The 12,264-nt window shown below is 42.9% G+C and overlaps 1 long non-coding RNA gene across 2 annotated transcripts in view; it reads right to left on the minus strand.

The window, feature by feature from the left end:
• The window catches only part of LOC125417121 (uncharacterized), a 70,611-nt gene that overhangs the window by 37,396 nt on the left and 20,951 nt on the right, over positions 1-12,264 (minus strand). Inside the window, exon 3 of one of the 2 annotated variants that reach the window (XR_007237051.3) lies at positions 3,712-5,060. The exons of the other annotated variant lie outside the window; for it this stretch is intronic. This is a non-coding gene — a long non-coding RNA (uncharacterized LOC125417121). Of the gene's footprint in view, positions 1-3,711; positions 5,061-12,264 lie in introns of those variants that run through there. 2 annotated transcript variants of the gene reach the window in all.

The following is a 12,264-nucleotide window of genomic DNA, read 5'->3' on the forward strand; positions in this document are numbered from 1 at the left end:
CTTGCTGACTTCCTGTACTTTGCTACAGTTTTAATGTGTAGAGTTTTAATGTGGAGAGACAGGCATAAGAAAGCTCTGTTGGGGTTGTTCCTTAACCCAGGAGTGATGCCCACAATGCCATTGGGTCCCACTTGTTACCTGAGTTGCTGTGGTCACTGGGGTCAGAGCCTGGGCTGGCAGTTCAGATCTGCTACCCATCCTCAACGGGCCAAGTGTGCAGACAAAATGCAGTGAAACATGGAGGGAAGCACATTCGACTGCAGCTGGGAACAGAGGCAGTAAAGTGGTCCAGGGACCAGCCTAGTCCATCATCAGGGTACTGGCATGTGGCTATGGGCACTGTAACTACGGAATCCTGGCCAGCTGTGGTCTATTATTGTTTCAGCTCCAGGCTGTCCTGCTGACAAGAAGTCACCCCATGTGACATCTCTTCCTGACTGGCACCAGGAGTTGGCCTTTCCTTTCTCCAACATGAGATTCCTGGGGAAACTCCCATTCCCTGAGGTCCATTGTTAAAGTAGTGTGATAGCCAACATGGGGGCACACACCTTTCTCAGTACTGAGCAGATAGAGGCAGGGGACTCCAAAGTTCAGGGTTATCCTCAGTTACAGAGCAACTTTGAAGCCAATCTGGTCTGCATGAGACAACATAACAAAATAAACATGTGCTGGGGTTACCTCGTTTTGATCTTCAAGAGTTTCCTCCTATGAATGAAACTGTCAGGCAGTTTTATGAAGAGCAGTGTTTAGTTTTAGGGACTGTAAAACTCCTCCTGGCCCAGTCAGCTCGGCTCATTAGTTATCTGTACATCCTTGCTTGACATGCCTCTAGGAAAGCAGGAACCTTGCATGACATGCCTCTAGGACAGCATGAACCTTGCATGACATGCCTCTAGGACAGCATGAACCTTACATGACATGCCTCTAGGAAAGCAGGAACCTTGCATGACATGCCTCTAGGAAAGCGTGAACCTTGCATGACATGTCTCTAGGAAAGCGTGAACCTTGCATGACATGTCTCTAGGAAAGCATGAACCTTGCATGATATGCCTCTAGGAAAACATGAGCCTTGCATGACATGCCTCTAGGAAAGCAAGAACCTTAAATGACATGCCTCTAGGAAAGCAGGAACCTTGCAGGGACTTTGGCTGTATCATTTGTGTTGAAATTTCACAACTCTCTGGCACCACAGCAAAGACAAACCAGAGCCCCAGGGACTACCTCTTTGCCTCCTGTGCCCCTTAGTTTTCTACCTTCCTCTCCTACCACCGTTACAGTAGGCACTTCCTTCCACAATCCCATTTTCTAGATGATGGCGATTTTCCTAGTATCCTCGTTTTATTCGTTAACATCTACTTGTGGTAAGAACTCATACATATGGCATAGCATTTATCAATGTAGGGCTGGTGAGATGGTTCGTCAAGAAAGACTCTGGCCACCAAGCCTGACGACTGAGTTCCATCCCAGAGCCCATATGACAGAAGGAGGCTATCACCTCCATAAAGCGGTCCTCTGAACTACACAACAAAACTATTGTAGTCGTTTTCTAACTTTTTATTGATTCTTATTGAATTTTGCATAATACACTTCAATCCACCTCATCTCTCTGTTCCTTCATATCCACCCTTCATCCTTGAAACCTCCCCCCCAAAGGAAAACAAAACAGTAAAAATGAAACAAAAATTAAAAAGGAAAAACAAACAAAAAACCCATCTCACTGTGGAGGAGTAGACATTTTTAAAAACATAGTCTAGCAGAATTAAGTATTCTCATATTGTCATTCCTCATACCTCCTTTCTGAAACTGCCTAAAAGTCTTAAAGTGACAGGACCACCTTTTTTGATTAGTCCGATTCCAGAAATTCTACTCCTCTTTGCTCCTGCATAGAGCTGTGCAGAGCTAAAGAGGAGGAGATTTGTGTTTGGCCTTAAATGCACCCCACTAATGGCCATTATAAATCACCCATACATTTGCTGACTCTGTGGATAAAAACAGACCATTGCCCTTAGCCAAGAGCCTTGGGCCCAGCAGTGCCAAGGGCTTCTTTCCAGGAGACCTACCCAGCAAAGGGCCAGAGCTTCAGGATCCTACAACATAACACAAGTTAGATGCTCCAAGTCAGATGGGGGCACAAGAAGACTGTGCCTTCCCTGGTGCCTTCCCTGGTGGCTGTCATCTACCTGTGTGGCCCCTGATTCCACTTTGGAAGAAGCAAGTTATAGAATGCTTGACTCCTCACCTATGAAATTCAAATAATATCCACTTTACAAAGTTTCCAAAATATCATGCCATTTACTTCAGAGTCTGATATATACTAGCTACTTTTTCTTAAGCTCAATTTTTCAAATGTATTTATATTATAATCATTCAATATTTCATCATGCCGACTTTTCTAAAATGAAATAATTTGATTGACAAAAGTCTATATATTTACAACATACAACATGATGCTTGATCTAAGGGTGTGTTGTGGACCGGCTCCATCAGAGCGATTTACATACCCTTTTCTTCACACATTTACCTTTCTTCTTTAATGTGAAAACTCTTCTAGAGTTTGTGAGAAAATATCCTGTCAGCTGAAATCACTGTATTGTAATACACTAGACCTCTTGAACGTCAGGTCTAGCTGGAGATAAAAGAAAGTATTTTTTTTTTTGAAACAGACTCTCGCTGTGTAGTCCTGGCTGGCCTGAAACTATGTAAAAGGGTCTGACTTGAACTCTTCCTCCAAAGTTGGGATGAAAGGAGCGTGCCATCCCATCCATGTCACTGAACTCACACCCTTTGACCCATGTCTGTCTGTCCTCACCGTGGGAAGCACTGAAGCAGTGGAGAGGCATTGCTCATGGTTATGTCTAGATGATGTGTTTCCTTATCTTTTGCAAACCTCCGAGCATAACTGAGGGGGTCTGAACAATAATTCAGGGTTCTCCAGCTCACACCACCCCTTAACATGGTCACTCCAGTGGAAGGCACCCCACGGGTCATCTTTGCTGGTAGTGGACACATGCGTCTCTATGGAGCTCTAGTTTCTGAGGTTGGTCCTCCCTGTCAGCCCCACCGCTGGCACATGAGACTCTGGTGATATCATGTAGGCTCTGTCCTTGTGTGTCACACCCAGTAAGGTTCAGGGAATGTGGCTGCTGTGCCAATGTTTCACATTTTTTATAAACTGGCTTTATCTTGTTCTGGAAACCCCTGAAGCACAGAGCAGGCCTGAGCAAGTCTCTTGATTCACCTTGACGTTGCTGAGGCTATAGCTCAATTGGTGGAGCTTTTGCCTACATGCACAAGGCCTTGGGTTCTAGCCACATCATGGCATAAATCAAATATGGTGACATAATCTTGAAGCCCCAGCATCCAGGTAGATGCATGAGGATCAGAATACAGGATCCCAGCATGCAGGGGGATCAGAAATTTGAGGATATCCTTGGCTACAGAAGCAATTTCAAGGCTAAATGGTCCCCATGAGACCTTAAGGTATTTTTTAAGGTATAGACACTGAAATGTGTTTTTACTGGTTCTGTTTTCTCCTGAGAGAAGTGCCATCCCTCAACAGCTATTCACAAGGGCTTCTGGGAAACCTGGCCTTTGGAACTACCAAGGAGGCTAAGTCTATCCCAGAACAAGGGGTCTATCTGGGCTAAAAGGACACTTGTTGTCACCATCCTTACCACACGTTGATGTCCCAAAGATACTCTTCCAGTCACATTGCCTGTATTAGCTGTTTATTGCTACATATGGTTTCTTCTAAACTCGGTAGCTTGGAACAACACATGTTTACTATGAAGTCTGGAATTCAGGAGTTGCTTAACAGGGTTGTCTAGACCATGGTCTCTGTCAAGATTGTTATCAAGGATTAAACAAGGTTAGAATCATCAGAGGTTTGTTTGGATCAGGAGCCCCTATCTCAAGATCCTTCACGTGACTTCTGGTGACATGACTCCTCACGAAGCAAATCATGCAAGGTGGAAAGAATGACCAAGACCAAAATCGATGCCTTTCACCTGATCTTGGAAGCCACACACCACCACTGGTGTCATAACCATCACACAAGCCCACCCTACCGGGGAGGAGGCAGGTATCCACAGAGCGTGAATAAGAAAGTAGAGGTGACAGGAACCACCTTGGCCACTGGCCACCACACACTCTCCGCTTCCAACCTCCAGTCTTGCTTGAGAGAAGCCTGCATTTCCGCCATAGTCCAAGAAGGGATTTTAAAGGTCTCAAGAATGAAACTAAGCACCACCCATGTAGCCCAAGGGACCAGGGATGTGTGTCTGAAGGATGATAAGCAGACTTTAAAAGAAAAAAAAAGTGGTAAGAGCTAGGGAAGATAGCCCAGTAATAAAACGCATGCCACACAAACCTGAGGACCAGGGTATTGACCCTCAATGCCCACATAAAGTCAGGCCGGTGTTGTGATTAATAATTCCAGCCCTCAGGAGGCAGAGGCAAGAACCCTCAGGGAAAGCTGGACAGCTAGATTAGTAATAATTAGCAGTTCCTGATTTAGGGAGAGACTTTGCCTCAAGAGATAAGGTGGAGAGCAACTGAGGAAGAAACTTGACAGCAGTTTGGGGCCTCCATGTTCACCTACACATACACATGCAAAAGGAAAAAAGGAGGAAAGAAGGGAGAGAGGGACAGAAGAAGGAGGGAGGGGAAGGAAAGAGACAAACAAAAGGAAAGGAAGGAGGAAGGAAGTCACTAGAGGGCACAGAACCTTGAAGAAAGAAAATTAGCATGATTTGGGGAATCGAAATTGGAGTGCCAGTGTAGCTAGAAACAGGGGTTTTAGGACAACAGAGGGGAATTTCCCTCATGCGCCCTGTTCACATTCGGGGTCTGTTCCACTTCTCACTGGAGAGCAGCGGCCATCTTGAACACCGTCCACACTGTTGGCAGGCAGAGAGCCTCGTGGAAGGCCCTGCGCTGGCGATGAAATGCCCAAGCCCAGAAATGATGTATGTCCTCCCATGCACAATCCACTGGCCGTAAATTATCACTCCGCCTCCAGCCAGCCACGGGGAGCCAAGAAGCGCAATCCTATCACGTGCCTGGAAGAGGAGAAAACTGGAAATATTTGGCAAACGGGACTCGTGATTCTTTAGCTTAAGAGCAACAAACTGCAGAAAGGAGGAGGGGTTAAGGCCGGATTCAGGGATTTAAACCCCAGGTAGGAAGGGACTTTTGCAAGGCTATACTAAATAAACAGTAAGTAAATAAATAAATATTAATGCTCTGGCACTTATTGCTCCCCAGTCATTTTCTACTGCCTCCTCACACGCCCGTCCAAAGAGCCAAGATCGCTTGGCTCCTCTGCCTCAAGTTTGGGGCCCTCCCTCACCTTCCCTCACTCCCTCTACTGCACCCCACCCTCACCTCACCACAGGGAAGAGTTCATGGGCTTGAGGCCATGTGTCCACTCAATTTCATCTTCTAAAACACCAGCCAATCCCCTGGGGGCCCTTACAGGCACCTCCACCCACTTCACAGGGATGAGCAAACCTCTAGCCATAACCTGACCACTGACCATGGTTCTTAATAGGCCCTTCTGGGCCGAGTTTGCACCAACTTGCTGAACTCAGTTCTCTCCCTTTGAGTAGAAGGTCAACTCCTCATCATCTCAAGTGCTTTCACACACTACTTGTCCCAGCCTCTCTCTCTCATCCAGGCCAAAGCTTCCATGTCCCCAGAAGGCCTTCCACAGAAGGTTTGGGGTGACTGTCACGTGGTGCATTATAACACTCAATCTTGCCTTGCTGTAAACTCCATAGAATCATACATTTTTGTTCATGTTCTCACGTGTAGTAACTGCTTTGATTATAATGAGCATGTTTTATTATTATCCAGACTCAAGAACTCTATTGCTCACTCACATACTAGTAAATGTCCATTGTTCATTAGGAGAGCCAGCATCATCTAACCCCAGCCTCTCATTCTCCAGCCTCTAAGCCAGAGTGACCCAAGTCACATAACTAGTGAGTGACATGTGCAGGATTCAAACTTCAAATCAGTCAGATTCTAGATGCCATGGCCTTGACTTCAAACGGCGTCAGGGAGATCACAAGAAGAGAGTCAGCCTAAGCCAGGCACTGTAGTGCATAAGTCAGGCCTCAGCATCTGGTTTTGTCCAGTGAGAACTGGACAGAAAGGTTGGATGTACAAGTTGTTTCGAAGACTAGGAAAAAAGCCACTGTGGGACTTACAGAATTGTGCAGCCAGGCTACCTCAGACCCTCACAAAGTGTGTGGGTAGACATCCAATTCTTGTTTCCCTTGTAGGTACCATCCAGTTTTGAGTCTGTCCTGTAATCCTTCTCCTTTGGAAGCAGCCAGAACAAGCTACCGCCTCCTTGTAAAACCCCTTCAAACCTGTTGCTCTTGGGAACTCCTAGACTCTTCAGCCCATTTCTAAGCAGTGAACTGGGGAAGTGCATCCTAGTCCCAATGTTTGTGTCTGTGAGAAGCCATGGCCAGGACACATGTGTTGGCCAGGAGCAGGCCAAGGCTGCAGAAGGCCAAAGGCGGAAGCCCAGCTGGAAGAGCTCCTGCAGGAAGTGGGACGGGCTTAGGGAGAACCTCCATCTGCCAAGGAAATCCCCTCCCCTGGGTTCACTCAGAGGCCAGTTCAGGTTGAAGCAAAGATGCTGGGGTGCAGGCAGGGAAGCCAGACTCAAGGAGAGGCAAAAATGCCAGAGACAACACTGTGAGAGGCAAGAAAAAAGCCAAGAACCGACTGAAGGTCACTAAAGGTCCTGGAGAGGGTCTGAACTTGGACAGCAGAGAGGAATTTGTTGGGAAGAAGAAAAGCTACTCAGTTCATTTTATGAGCTCATCAAAACTCTGATAACAAGACCTGTCCGGAACAGCACACACACAGGAAGCAGCAAGGGAAAACTGAACAATAACAAGGTCAATAAAATATGTGGAAAAGAAATGCCCATGGTAGTGAGATGGGGCTTCCTCTGGGGGCTAAAATTAAAAAGCATGGGCTGAGGATATGGCTCAGTTGATTAAAATTAAAATCAAACAACTTGAGCTGGGGATGTGGCTCAGCGTTTACCTAGCATCCACAAAGCCCTGGGTCTGGTTGACAGCATCCTATACACCCAGCATGGTAGTACAGGCCAAAACTTGAGAGGTGAAACCAAAAGGATCACAAGTTCAAGATCATCTTCTGCTACATAACAAGTTCAAAACCAACCTGGGATACATGAGTTCTTTTGTTAAAAGTGGGGTGCGGGCTGGAGAGCTCAGCTGGTAAGTGCTTGTGGCACTAGCTTGAGGACCAGACTTGAGCTCCAGCACCTCTGTAAAAGAACAGAATAATCACAGCACTAGAGGGATGGGCACAAGCAGATCCCTGGAGCTCATTGCCAGCTGGTTTAGCCTAACTGGCAAGCCCTGTCTCAAAAAACAAGGTGGGAGCTAGAGAGATGGCTCAGGAGTTAAAAGCACTGGCTGCTCTTCTACAGCATTCACATGGCAGCTCAGAACCATCCCTAAGTCTAGTTCCAGGGAATACGATGCCCCCTTCTGGCCTCTGCAGGCACCAGGAACACAGATGATACGTAGGCATACATATTAAGGCAAAATACTCATATACATAAAAAAATAAAATAATAATACAAAATAATAACAAGATGGATGGTGCCTAAGGAAAGACACTGAAGGTTGATCTCTGACTTTCATACATATTCACACACACGCATATAGAACTACACAGAGTGAGAAAGAGAGAGTAAGAGAGAGAGAGAGAGAGAGAGAAAGAGAGAGAGAGCTTATCGGTAAGAAAACAGATCACTCAGACCCACAATGTGAAAAACGTTCGTTAAAAATCCATATTGATTTCCATTTGTTTCATTGTTTTACTTTTAAAATATACTAAGGATAGACCAGTATCTCTTAACATAATAAAGAGTAATATTTTATCAATAATAATAGTAATAATAGTAGTAGTAGTATTTTATCTAAAATTAAAATACAATGAAAAAGAAAAATTATAACTGATTCATTAAAATCAGCAACTTAAAGGGATATTCAGTTTTGCTTTTATTCCTTAACATTACTCTAGAAATTAATTCCAATGCAGTAAAAAAAATGCAAAATAAACAAGATATATTTTTTTAAAAAAAAACCTATCAATCAGACCTTAGTTGTCAATGCTGTATATTAAAATTCCACTGGAATAAATTCTAGAAATAAATTAATCATTAAGAAGAGCTTTAAGACTCACTAAGGATAGAACAAATGTGAATGAAAACAATTAACAGGACAAAAATGCTAGCAATCAAAAAGCTTGAGACCATGACAAATGTGTGGGCTAGCAAGCCCCCTCATACACTGCTGACGGTATCTTAGAGGGAAAGCCAGCCATCTTTATTATGCTCCCATAATTCTCTGCAGATACTAGCTAAGTGCCCTATCAGTTAACTCAATCCTGAGAGTAGCTACCCAAAGTTAGTGCACACCCCAAAGGCTAAGAGCTTAACCCTCAAGACTGGCCCCCACTTCAGACACCAGTTTATAAGCAGTTTGCCTCTGTCCATCAGCGATAGATTGGGAATTCCCACAATTCTCTGCTTATTTTCTATAATTTGTTGGAATGACTGAAGAAACTCAAAGCAGTGCATTTACTGGTTTATAATTGACATATGTGACAAAGGAGACAAGTGGTGTTGTGGGATATTGCTCTTATACACTGTAAAGATTTGTCACTCGTATTAGTTTAATAAAATGCTGATTGGCCAGTAGCCAGGTAGGAACTATAGGCAGTACAAAGAAAAATCTGAAAAGAGGAAAGACAGAGAGTCAGTCACCAGCCAGATACAGAGAAGCAAGATGAAAATGTCTTATTGAGAAAAGGTACCAAGTCACGTAGCTAAACATAGATAAGAGATATGGGGTAATTTAAGGTGTAAAAGCTAGTAAATAATAAGCCTGAGCTAATAGGCCAAACAGTTTATAATTAATATAAGCCTCTGCGTGTCTTTTGGGGACTGAACAGCTGTGAGACCATGTGGGAGAGGAACTTCTGTCAACAAATGGTGCCCATTGTGGGGCAACTACATCCACATAAATCCCTAAGAGATCTTGGGAAGGGACTCTAGACATGAAAGAACCAGTGTTTTCTCAGGTGAGCTTTGTTTGCTAGGGGCAAACAGAGGCGTGACTCTTTAAGAAAGGCTTTCTGACTCAGCATTGGTACCAAAAACCACATAGCAGCTCTTTTAAGAGGCCCTGCCACCAAGCACTTGAATTGTATTTATGAGAAGCCAACAGTATTCTTCTTGGTGGTGGCATAGACCGAAAAACTCTGCAGAGTTGTGGCAATAAATGTGGCTCTTGCCAGTACTTCCACCATGAAACTAGACTTGCAGGAAACCATGGAATGGGCAAAGCAATCTGCCAAAGCTGTCATTTTAATCCTAGCCATGCTGCTTAGCAGATTAAGACTCATGTGCTCAGAAAAAGATAGAGATATACAGTGAAAAAAGATTCAAATGGAAAAAAAATATTCTAAATGGTTTACAGTGTGTTTAAAAATATATGTAGACTTGGGAGAGAAAAGAAAAAGGATAGAGAAATTCCTTAAAAGAGAAATAGAGCAAGAAAAAAGACATGTAACAATGGAAAACACACATAGAGTCTCAATAGTGTATGTAATTGTGTTGTCTTTGAATTGTTTGACTGTTGAGAAAAGAACATCAGATGCTAAAGATATTTGATTATAAATGCTACTGGATTAATTTAATCTATGTGTTTTGAAATGCCTTGACTTCAAAATTTAAGTCAAAAGATGTTACTTTGGAGAAGAGATTTTGCTTTTGTTTTCACAGGAAATAAGAGACTGTGGATTCATTCTGGATTAAGAAAAATAATGTTTGATCAAGAAAGACCCCCCTGAAAAATCTCTAATGGGACTAGATGACCCAGATGATCCAATGCTTCAGAGCACCTCTGCTGCAATTTCCTCTGAATTCTATATCCAGAACAGCCTCAAGATTGCTGACTGAGATGATCTGGCCTCACAGAATACTCCAGTCAGGACTTGACCATAATCCTAAATTTTCTTTGGATCCCCATAAGATTATCAGTGTCCCAATCAGTAGGAAGTAACCTAGAAAACGATGCCAACATTCCCAAAAAATTGATTATGGATGTATGTTTTTGTTTAGCATGTTGGTTACAAGTTGTTATGGATAATGGTCAGGGAAGATGCTAAACAAAGGAGATTAGATTCAGAGTTCTTGTTTTGAAAATAAAAAAGGGGAATGCTGTGAAATAATGTCATGTGCAGTGTAAATATTTGTCACTCACATTAGTTTAATAAAACACTGATTGACCAATAGCCAGGCAGGAAATATAGGTGGAACAACCAGACTAAGAGGATTCTGGGAAGAGAAAAGGCAAAGAGTCAGACACCAGCCAAATGCAGAGGAAGTAAGATGAGAATGCCTCACTGAGAAAAGGTACCAACCCATATGACTAAACATAGGTAAGAGTTATAGGTTAATTTAAGGTATAAAAGCTAGTTAATAATAAGCCTGAGTTAATAGGCCAAACAGTTTATAATTAATATAAGCCTCTGTGTGATTCTTTGGGATTGAAAGGCTGAGGGGCCGGGTGGGACAGAAACCTCTTTCTTCAAGGGGAAAGGTTCATAAAGTGGCATTGGAAGTATGTAAGGCTCAAGAGCTTTTGTCCCTGTGGAACTAGAGTGTATCATCTCTCAACCTATGGATACATTCACACACCCACACAATCATCCAGATCCATATCTGAGGGATGTTTGTGGGGTCTTCCTCACATAAGTCTGATCAATTTTTTATTTCTGTTCCAGCTTCTCCTCCCTCCCTGGGGATGGTGGGACTGCAGCTGAAAATGACTGGGTCTTTTTCTGATGACCATCCCTCCTCAAAGATCCTCCCAAATACTCATTTCATTACAACAAAGATACTTTCGGCACATTTTAGGGTCTTATATCTGTGTAAGGGATAAGGAACTGTAGAACACACTTTTTGCTATCCCATAGTATTGTGTATTTCTACAGGCAATGAAAACAATGTGACAATACTTTAAAATCATACATGTGCATGTTTTTATCTACTAATTTCTCTTTTAAAGACTAAATTACATAATGAATGTATACAACATACACTATAACATAGAAGAATGTTCTACCAATATCCTTGAATCTATGTTTCAAAAGTGTATTGCAATGTTATTCCTATCCATTGTTTCTACATCTTAAGAAGTAGAAATGATATAAAGAACCATCAATAATCAATGTCTGTTGGTACACTGTGCATGTGTGAAAATGGATAAGGAGGGAAACTTTGCATGCTGAAAGGGATGAGCACAAATGATATAAGTTTACTTATTGTTGCATATAAGTGAAAATACAACACACTTAAAAGATTGTGTCCCTGGGTGTGGTAGCATATTCCTGTATTTTCAACTTCTTGGGAATCCAAAACAAGAAAATTGTTTAAATACTGAGGTGGTGCAGGACAATTCTATATTCTGCTAATTATGTTTTAAATAAACGCTGATTGGCCAGTAGCCAGGTAAGAAGTATAGGCAGGACAACCAGACAGGAAGTAGAGGTGGGGCAATGAGAACAGGGGTATTCTGGGAATAAGGAAGCTCTTTCCCCAGTCTTTCCAAGACACTGAAGAAGAAAGATGTGATTTGCCCCGCCGAAAAAGGTACTGAGCCATGTGGCTAACATAGATAAGAATAAGGGGTTATTATAAGTTATAAGAGTAAATAAGAGGCTTGAACTAATGGGCCAATTAGCTTATAATTAATATAGACCTCAGTGTGATTTCTTTGAGATTTACCAGCTGTGGGAACTGGGCAGGACATCATGTTACAAATGGCACCAACGTGTGGACAACACATAAAACCTGAAAGAGCTAGGGAAGTAATTCTAGACAGGAAAGAATAGAGTAAAGCATGGCTTCTTGGTAGCAGCAATTTCTTAGGTCTGCTCTGCTTGCTAGAGGCAAGCAAGTGCTCTCATTTAAGAGAGGCTTCCTAACTCAGCTTTAGCTGCAAAACCTTGCAGCTCTTTTAAGAAGTGCTGACACAAAACACTTAAATAGTGTTGATGAAGAGTTGACCACATGCTTTCTGATTTTCAGCCATAGCAGGAAAAAAGTTACACTGTTTTAAAATGCTGGCTTTCTGGGACATCCTGCCAGGGCAAACTCTGACTTTTTCAGGCAGGTGGTCCAACTACGGAGCATTTGAG

Source organism: Myodes glareolus, chromosome 7, assembly GCF_982192425.1.
Source record: "Myodes glareolus chromosome 7, mMyoGla1.1, whole genome shotgun sequence".
Taxonomy (NCBI): domain Eukaryota; kingdom Metazoa; phylum Chordata; class Mammalia; order Rodentia; family Cricetidae; genus Myodes; species Myodes glareolus.